A 10,327-nucleotide genomic window follows, 5' to 3' on the forward strand; every position below is an offset into this window, starting at 1 on the left:
GGACTGCCTCTTGTTAAGAGCCTAAATATCCTCGATCACACAGGGCGTACCTCTAACTGTTCTTTATTGAATAATTTTCACTAGAAGTACTAAGTGTTCATGACCACATACCTAATTTGTAGATAGACATAATAACGTTAGTCACGTTAATACATTAGCTGATATAAATAAAGTTCCATCTGAAGAAAAGTTAAAAAAAGAAAAAGACTTATTGGATTTTGGAGATTGGCGGGAGGATCAAAATCTATAAGTAGTAGTTCGGAGATTATAAAATTTAGTTTATAATATCCTACATCTATTAATGTCTCAAATAGGTCCAAGTAGATGAGTCATACCAAATACTCAGGCTATTGGAGCCATCAAAGTGCATTTAGAACACTTTGGAAATATTGGAAAAAGAGCTTGTAATAAATTATTTGAAATACAAATAAAAACCAATGTATTATCTCAATTGATCTTGATATTTTAGACTGACCGGAGGCCGTATTTCTACAAGGCAACCTCTGAGGTAGTCCGCAAATGGTCGCGCGGGAAGCAGGCCACAAAAGTAGAGTAAGTTTGTTTTTTGTTTGGGAAACCGAGGGTATACGGTGCCCGTGATGATGGCTGCTGCTTGGATGAGTGCTGAGTTAAAGCGCTCGAACAGGGGGTCCAACGCATCCTTCCAAATAGGCGGAGCCCAGGCAATAATGTTCAGGCCATATGTAGTCGTGGATAGGATGAATGTTTTGAAAAGCACCAGTCGATTGCGGGGGTGTCGCCAGCTGAATTCATGGAAGCCATAAGTACGGAAAGAGGCGATACCCAGAGACAATGCTGCAACCAGGGATTACATATGTCTGGCGACGTTGATCCCTGGTATTCCGTGAGAGAGTGGGAACCCCAGATGTTTGGTGTGTTTCGGTTTGGCATGTGTGGGCGCCATCGTCAGGGGGAGGTAACGTGTGTTCCAAGGTGCGTCTGCAAGAGTCGGCGTGATAAGCTCACCATTTATACGAAAGGTTAGCACCGCGTGTCGCAAGTCGGTAGGTCGTACTCGGGGTTTAATGACACCCTATTCGAGGCCAGGTTTGCGTCCCCACGCATCAATGCCATCTAAGAAGGGCTGAAGCGGAACCAATTGAGGGGCTTGGATCCGTGTGTCATCGACAAATAAATAAGAGCGGAGGAGCTTGGGCCGAAATTGTGCTAGCGTGACAGTTAAGGAATCCATGTAGATAATAAAGAGCTGGTGGCCGACGATTGAGCCTTGTAGGATGCCATTCGTTCTATGGAATAGAGACGAAAGCGTGCAGCGATATGTCACTCGGGTAGGGACCCTCTCAAATAGCGCGCGGAGGCAGTTAATACAGTTTTTGAGCATTCCAGCGTGGCGCAGAAGTACCCATAGGCGTGGGAGAGCAACCTTTTTTTGTATGCCTTAGTGATGTCCAAACAGACGTCGTTCCACTCCTCTTCTGACTGTGTCTCAGATTCCATGGCGGCAAGTGCTTGGGTAAAACAGGAGTACCGTGATTTGAAACCAGCTTGGGTAGTATGGGTAGCAGAGCCGGGGTGGCTTCTAATCAGATTAAGAAAGCACTTTTCAAAGATGCGTCTGACTACTGAGTTTTGGATCCAATAATTCTGATGATAGAGTGATCAGAAATATAGCGGGAATACCGGTAGGTGATACCGGGACTCCCGCGTGTGAGAGAAACGCTGAAGTAATAATTGAGTCTGGTGCAGAAAACAACAAACACAAATAAAGACTCAATGCGAGTCCCTCAGCCTAAGACTTTACCTAGCTGAGCGATTCGCATTTGAGAAGAGGTATATTGTTTCCGTTGGTCGTATCTTTCAGTCACTCTCAAACTCTACATACATGTACTAACGCAGCAGTTCCAACATACATTGAGCACAATCCTGGACGGACTACCAGTACATCACTACATCGATGATATAGTGATTGCCAGTGATGATTACGATGAACACAACCGTACAGTAAAGGAAGTCATCAAGCGTCTTACATACCATAGTAATAAGCTGAACCCAGCCAAGTGCCACTTCGCAACTGCGGAGGTAATGGTACTAGGCAAGAAGGTATCAGCGCATACCATCGATGTGAATTATGTGAAACAGGCAAAGCTGCTAGATTGGCCAACCCCACAACGTTACAAGAACATAGCGTCAGCATTAGGCTTAGCAAACTATCTCCACGAGCACTTCCCCAACTATGCCCACATTGTAGCACCGCTACGGGAGCTCTGCAAACTCAAACCGAATGAGCTAATTGGTGAACGGTGGGATATACATATGTTGTTGGAAGTTGTTTCCTAGTTACTTTGAACTAGCACAACAGATATTTGGTCTAAATAATGTATATGTGTTTGCGGGCCCACAGAACACACAACTACCTCGATTCTGATCCACAGATGACAAGAAGGGGCGTTTAATCACGACTGGTCGTTAGCGGATGGATGGATGAACCCATCTTGGAAATTGATGCACAAGTTGCTTAGGAAGATCAAGACAGAGGAGGCATCCGCCACAGTAGGTTTACCTTGGGTGCCACGGGCGCCATGGTTCGACTTTCTCAAGCAGCTACTTCAAGCGGAACCGGTACTGGTGCCTAGAACACCACATACATTCCTAAAGTTTGGTAAGTATGCGTGCGGCAAGACACCTTGGAGTCATACAGTGATAGTGAGACTAAGTTCATCCAATAATTCAAAACTGGATCCCCTCTTCTCACAGCGACTGAGTTTCGCAGAGCCAAGCCATATACCGTATGTAAAATATTTGGACACAGCACGAGATATATCGGTCGCCATGGCTGAAGGAGAAGGTCAGCCGTCAAGATACGCTACGCAAAGGTTTCCACCCGATGATCAGTATTGATACACGATACCCATGGGATCCAGTCTATAGCTGGGTTACATCCCGATGCCGATTCTACATCCTATACGTACTAGATGTAGCCACGGGCTTTTCGATCCTTCGCGCCACCCCGGACAGAACCAAGGAGACAACCGTACAAGCCTTAATAGGGACTTTTGGTGCACACGGATTTCCACACATGATACAGACGGACATAGGGTCGGAATTCACATGTAACATGATACTGGAACTTTCAGTGAAGGATGTATGGATGCTACACAAGGTGTCACCATGTAGAGTATGGAGAGTAGCTGGAAGGTACGAGATAAAAGGATACAATAGACCTCTTCTCAAGTACGGTTATCTCAGCTAGGAAAAGTCCCTAGGCTGAGAGAACCGAGCTGAGTCTTTATTTGTGTTTTCATTAGACTCAGGATTTACTTGAGTGTTTCTCTCACACGCGGAGTCCCGGTATAGCTTACCGGTTCTACCGCTAATATTTCTGATGACTCTAATATCAGAAATATTCCAACTCTAATTCCACAACTCAATATTTGATTATTCTGGGTTTTGAGATTTAGATTAGCTTCTTGATAATCTGGTCCCTAGATGCTACATCCCCCCAACTTTATGCTTCTTAGCCTGCGTAGGTGTAGAAAGTGACATCTTACAGTACTAGATTATCTAGAAGTTGGTGTTTGTATACAGGGAAAATCTTGTCCCTTAGGGGGCATAAGATAAAATACCTGCCACCATTATCTATTACATATTACCGATTAATTAAATTTATACTATAGCAGGAGTCCTCTACCACGCTCATCGGAGTCAGTCTTCACCGGTGCTCTCGGTTGGTCTCAACTTGGCTTAGGAAAACGCATCTTAACGGTGGCTCTGCAACCGAGTCTCTGGTCCTTGTTCCTCTGGTGTGTGGGGGGAGCATGCTTCTAGGCGAGAAAAGTGGGAGTGTCCTGTGGTATCAGTGAGACTTGCTTAGGTCCCCCGCCTCGTGCACTGTCGGTGGTTTTAGGGTTTAGGGTTTAGGGTTTTAGGGTTTTTTGTCGCTGGCTTCTTTGGCCTTGACTGCCTTTTTTTACGTCTCCGGCGTTGACGGTATGTTACCTGGGATCCATCACCTCGGATGGACGGCCTGTCGTCGACTATCGAGGAGAACTGAGTCTCTTCGTTTGGATGTACGTGATTGTTGGAAGTAAATGCTTCCGGAGCATTGGCCTTTTTTACGAGGCCAAGTAGCTCATCACTGATCGAGTCAGGATATTCGGGGGCTTTAGTCTCATCAAGGTTACAAACAAAATACCCGTTGCCCTCCCTGCATACTATTTTGTATGGTCTGCCATTTGGTGCTGTTAACTTGTTCATTTCACCTTGATAGCGGACCATGACAAGGTCCCCTTCGTGGAAGTTTACATACTTCTGTTGGTATTTTCGATCGTATGCTGCTCGGATCTTCTCTTGATACTGTGCAACATTGCTCTCTAGTTGTGGCCTAATGGCTTTTTCTAGATTTTGCAGTCGCTCTTCTCAAGATACTATAGTACTGGATGCGGTCACTGGCTCATTGTAGTCCGTGAGTTGATTCTGTCTGTGACCAAAGTACACATTAAAGCGCGGTGACTTGTGTCTTCTGGATGTACGCAGATTATGGCCCATCTGTACGAATGGAAATTGTGAACACCAGTTACCTGGATTCTGTTCAACAAATTTTCATAACAGTGGCATGAGGTCTCTATGTGATCGTTCGTTCGCGCCTAAGACTTTAGGTTGATGCGGCCGAGTGACTAAGTGTTGCATTGGCGCTTGTTCAACAACTTTTGAGAGTATGTTGTTAACATATTCCGTGCCTTGGTCTGTTTGTATGATTTGTGAAAATCCATATTCACACATAGTTGGTGCCAGTGTGCGTGCTATGATAGCCGCTGATTTGTCCATCATTGGATGCAAAATGACGTACGATGAATATACATCAAGCCATACTAACACGTATGTGTGTCCTCTATTGGAATCCAATAGTGGCCCTATGCTGTTTACTTGGACTCTATCGCTTGGATATGCGGCTGTAATTGATTGCAAGGGGTGAAACTCCTTTTTGTGTATTTTATTTTTGAGACATGTTATACATCCGTCAATGAACTTGTGTACATGTTGTTGGATATCAGCCCAATCATGTCCATCTGCTTGCAACTAGTGTACTGTTTCCTCAGGAGTGGAATGTCCCAAGTTGTGGTATTGCTCGATGATATTCATACGTGTCTCATATTCTGTTGACTGTGGTGCGTCTCCAGAGTGAACTGGTTCTGACGCTGCAACGTGTATGGCAGGTTGTTCCCGCGTCGAGTCAAAGTATGGAGACTTAGCTCCTATCTTTGCGACTAATATGATACCCCATGGGGTCTTGCCACAAGCCTTCTTGCCCTCTTTGAGGAACGTATTGTTTTGTGTTTTCCACTAGCATCGGGTCTTCTTCTTGTAAAGACAAGGACTTTAGAAACCACGAGGCATCGGAGTAGCATGGTATACATATCGTGATGCTGGTTACCTCTTCAATGACTTTGTCAAGGACATCAGGTATGAGTTCCCATGGTGGATTCGCCCATGCATTCACTTCCTGCGCCCACTTTTGTTGTAGCGCATTCTGTTCTTTGATGTAGTATTTATCTGTGTGCGCATTGTGTGCCGATGCAAACAGATCTACCGTGAACTTCCAAAACCTTCGTTCTGCTTCTTGATAGAATCTGGGGTGTAACATCCAGTCTATAGCCGATATGGTTATTGTTAGCGTGCGGTGTGGGGGACTAATAGTAAAGTGCTAGTGTATGTAAAGTATGGTGCATTTGAATGAATTTATTTATGGTCTCACCCTCAGGTATATACTAATGGTGTTTGTACTAGTGTTCAACCACTTAGGTTGGCCAGGGTAAAAACTCATATGATCAGTATGAGAAACCTTATTCAGAACACTTTAGCTCTAGAAATAAATATACCATATTCTCTGTTACTACACTCAGTCTCGGACCTCGGTTCTTGGCTAGCCGGTGGCCCGTATCCTATAAATAGAATAATCTGAAGAAGAAGTCTTATTTACTCCAAAAGGATATCCTCTCTTATATTCACGGAATAGACAAAGGTTGATGAATGGGGTAATCGAGGTTATACGTGTGAGATACGATTGCCTCTGTCAGTGAATTCTCTCTAAACAGGTTGAAAGATCGACGTCCACGGTAATCGAGCATATGATCACTTGTTCATTCTAGTGAGTATTTGTAATATAACGATCGAGTTACTTATGCGGACATAACAATTGGGTCTCTCTGGGGAGTAATTAGGATATGTTTAAGATATGAAACACGTGTAGGTTTGAGTTATCTCCCTCGAAAAGAAAGATAAAGAATTTTGTAAGATAATACAACGATATGTTTCTCTCCTCGAGAGTATAAATTTCAATACTAGCGAAATGATTAGCCAATACATAAATTACAGTGACTGATTACCCCTATACTTAAAAAGTTGTTTATATAAGGGTAGCAGTCAACAGAGGTAGGTTATTACCAGTAGATAAGTTATCATTTTAGGACAGAGAGCGGAATTGGTTCGAAAATAAAGATTGAGATGTCTGTAGGATAATATAATGAGAGTAGAAATATGATTAGCCAATGCATAAATTACAGTGACTGACTATTTCTTCAATTAAGGAAGTTGTGTATATAAGGGTAGTGTTAGAGTGCAATGTAGTAGACTTTAAATAAAGTGCAAATATCTAAAGAATAGTGCGTTCGAATGAATTTATTAATGACCTCACCCTCAGTTATATACTTATGGTGTTTGTACTAGTGTTCAACCACTTGGGCCAGCCAGGGTAAAAACTTATATGATCAGTATGAGAAACCTTATGCAGAACACTTTAGCACTCGGATATATTTTCTAGAAATAAATATATCATATTCTCTGTTATGTACACTCAGTCTCGGACCTCGGCTCTCGACTAGCCGGTGGCCTGTGTCCTATAGATATAATAATCTGAGAAGAATTCTCAAAGTACCTTTACGTTCTCTCGGGCGGAGCCACCTATACATATATTAATTTGAGGGCAAGTCCCAAATTGCTCTCGGGCTGACGACGTAAAACATTATTAACATATTTAGAAATACGTCTACTCCTGTAGTCTCTCAGGTAGTTGTGTATATAAGGGTAGTTGTCGACAGAGATAAGTTTTTGTCAAAAGAAAATTTATTGCCTTTAGTGTAGAGAGAGCAATGGGCCCCCTCCCCCCCCCCCCCGCCCGATAAAATAACCGCAGTCGAGGGTTGCCTATTTTTGTGTGTGAATAGCAATAGCAAGGAACGGTTCAGACCAAAAAGCTATGAAAACTCAGGGAGTTACAGCTGTTCTATTCTACTAGGTATATAGCTAGCCTGGCAGGTTAGCTATATAATTAACTGCTTATGGTGTGGGTGGCCTTTCCTCTTATACTTTCTTTGGAGTGAACCCCGTCAGGGATGAGAGATCATAAATGACAGCGATACCCATGGGAGCCGGTGGGACCCTTTATATGGGTCAGTTGTATGGGGCAGAGCTCTTCTAAAAGGTAGTGAAGAGTTACATATGGTTGGCTTCTGTGGTTTAAAAACCAGAAATAAAGCATAAGACCAGATGCCAGCATCACTGTGAGACTCACTAATCAAACAGATCCGAAAGACTTTAATGAACCGCCGATTTTAAAGTGGATTAGTTAGCCATTAGTAAAGGCAGGTTGACCACTGACGCTGACGTACGACGTTTGGTCACCAGCTCATGTTCCCATTTATGTACCTGTTGCGTGACGTGTAGTTTGTACTTGTCTGACACAAAGTTCGTGTTTGTCGTCGAAGGCCCAAAAGTTTATCTCGAGGTATGGGAAGGGGTACTTCACTGCCTGATAGAGTACATCGAGCCGCATCCATAATGGTCTCGTTAGCATCTAAGTACTGGCGTAGTCGTTGCCGTATATCCTCAGGTTCCGATAAGTCTGGTGCCATGCGAATGTCGATCGGTTCAAGTAGCTCATCCATAACATTCCGATTGATTTTTGGAAACGGAGTTGATAGTCCAGTAAGACCTAAGCCCGATTCGCCCATACTATCCATTCCCAGAATTACATCAATATTATCGGGTAAATTCATATGTTCAAACGTACAATCTGCAGCAGACTTTGTACCATATTGAACCGTCGTGGCATGTGTCTTGCCGAGGCGCGGAGTGCGGGAAGCTTTGTCCGCCAAGTATATGTAACTATCCTTAGCTGGTGGTGTAATAGTTAGTTACGCCTTTGCTGCGGATGCCTGAGTAATAACGGAGCGGTTCGCCCCCGTATCAATGAGTGTGCGCATCGCATGTCCGTTGACTTGTAACGTAACATATACACGGTTGTCAGTAGAGAACAATTTATTTTTTCCTGTAATAGTTAGTTACGCCTTTGCTGCGGATGCCTGAGTAATAACGGAGCGGTTCGCCCCCGTATCAATGAGTGTGCGCATCGCATGTCCGTTGACTTGTAACGTAACATATACACGGTTGTCAGTAGAGAACAATTTATTTTTTCCTGCAAATATTCTTGTAGCCGTTCGACCAAACGTCAAGCACATGTTTAAGTCAGACACCCCAACATATCAATTTGAGCTTGGCTTCTCTTCCCAATCCGCTGGCCCTTGCTCGGCCTCCATCAACTCATCTTCACTATCGACATACGACTCGTCGACGAAATCATGAATATGCATCACCTCACTCTCTCCTACCTCAGCTGGCGTCGGATCAGGCATATGATCACCCCCATCGACGAGATTAACTCGAGGTCGGAATGTATTACCCGGCGCCTGTTGTGTGCGCGTGGATGTTCCCCCAGCCGATGTACGGTGCGGTAGCGCACCTCCACGTTGCGTATGGCTGCCCGTGTTAGTTGATGTCGGTGCTCTCAGTAACTTAGGGCAACGTGGTGCGTGTACTGGGCCAGGAGGGAGATTCTGTTCACATGACCGACAACGAGCCCTAGGGTTTGATGCTGGCGGCGCATGCGGATTAGCTCGTGTGTTGGCCTCCACACGCGTTCGTGTGCGTTGTGGTCAAAACCAAGTAACACTTAATAAAGAGTGTTAAGTCTGAAATAAGTGAACTCAGTCAGAAGTGCCATTGGGAATGGCGCGCCTGCTATATTTATTAATCACGATCCTATGTGGAACGAGACTTTATATGAAAATACCTGTCTCTATGGTTTCAGATGAGTCATCACTTCTATATCAATAAATTCTCTATTCCACTAATCGCTCCGGTCCTCTGGTCCACTCCTCAAATAATCCCATAGGTCCGGTCCTCTAGTCCGGTCCTCAAATATTCTCCTAGGTCCGGTCCTCTGGTCCGGTCCTAAATTCCTCTGTAAGGTCCGGTCCTCAGATCCGGTCCTAAATATCCGCCTAGGGTACTTTGTCCACAGCGTAAACGTGAACCCCCGGGGATTTGTAGCGGTCGGGAAAGGTTTGTCCGACGGTGTTCTTCCGCCTTGTCAATATTCACCCGAAATACATCACGTATATGTGCCGCGGAATATTCTCGCCAGTTAGGGTGCATACGAAGAGTTTCACGGTAATCTGCGCCCCCCACAGGTTGAGCATACCATGGTTGCGGTACACTTGTAGTGGATTCTCATACTGTCGCATCTCCATAAAGTCAACTTTGTAATAGCCGCGCCTCCACATTAGACACTATGTTATAAACGTACTCTTAAGTAGTACGTATACTAAAAACGTACTCTTAATAGTACAAGGAACTTAAGTTTCCTAAATGGTTTTTAATGATTTTACTAATTAATACTTTTTCCATTATACATTTCAGATATTTGGACGAAGCCATTAAAAGGCCTCAGTAAAATTCCAAACATAAGAGTTGGTCTAGTTCTATTAATAGAACTATATTTACTTTCCAACTTTATGTATATCTGAATACTTCGGTAGCGAGATGGCTCAACCGAATATAGGTTTCTAGGGACTATTAACGTTACCTAGTTGATTCTCCGATCAGCCAACCAGATGTGCCAGTGTGATGAAGGCTAAGTCGGTAATTCTTGATAAGTGGCAAGTTATTGATTAAGACAATAACTAAGGACATCAAGAGTATTTTTCTTTCTTTTTTTTCTTCCTTTTTTCTAAAGATATGACTTTATGAGTCTCTCAGATTCGCCCCAACGAAACATACCATAATTTCTAATAGAGCGACAACGAAACACTAAATAAAATCCCTTCGGCGGAAACAGTACTGAGAGGATTATATATAGGCAATGTCTCAGCCTCACTATCCCTCAGGGTATTGCTGTTTTCACGAGGCATACCTAACTTTACTAAAAGTCTCATTTCGTTTATTTACTTCGATATTTTCACGATACTTAGAATTTATCTACGCGTTTATTTACTCTAAGGCGTTAATATCG

The sequence above is a fragment of the Sphaeroforma arctica genome (genome assembly GCF_001186125.1).
Source record: "Sphaeroforma arctica JP610 unplaced genomic scaffold supercont1.37, whole genome shotgun sequence".
NCBI classification, from domain to species: domain Eukaryota; class Ichthyosporea; order Ichthyophonida; genus Sphaeroforma; species Sphaeroforma arctica.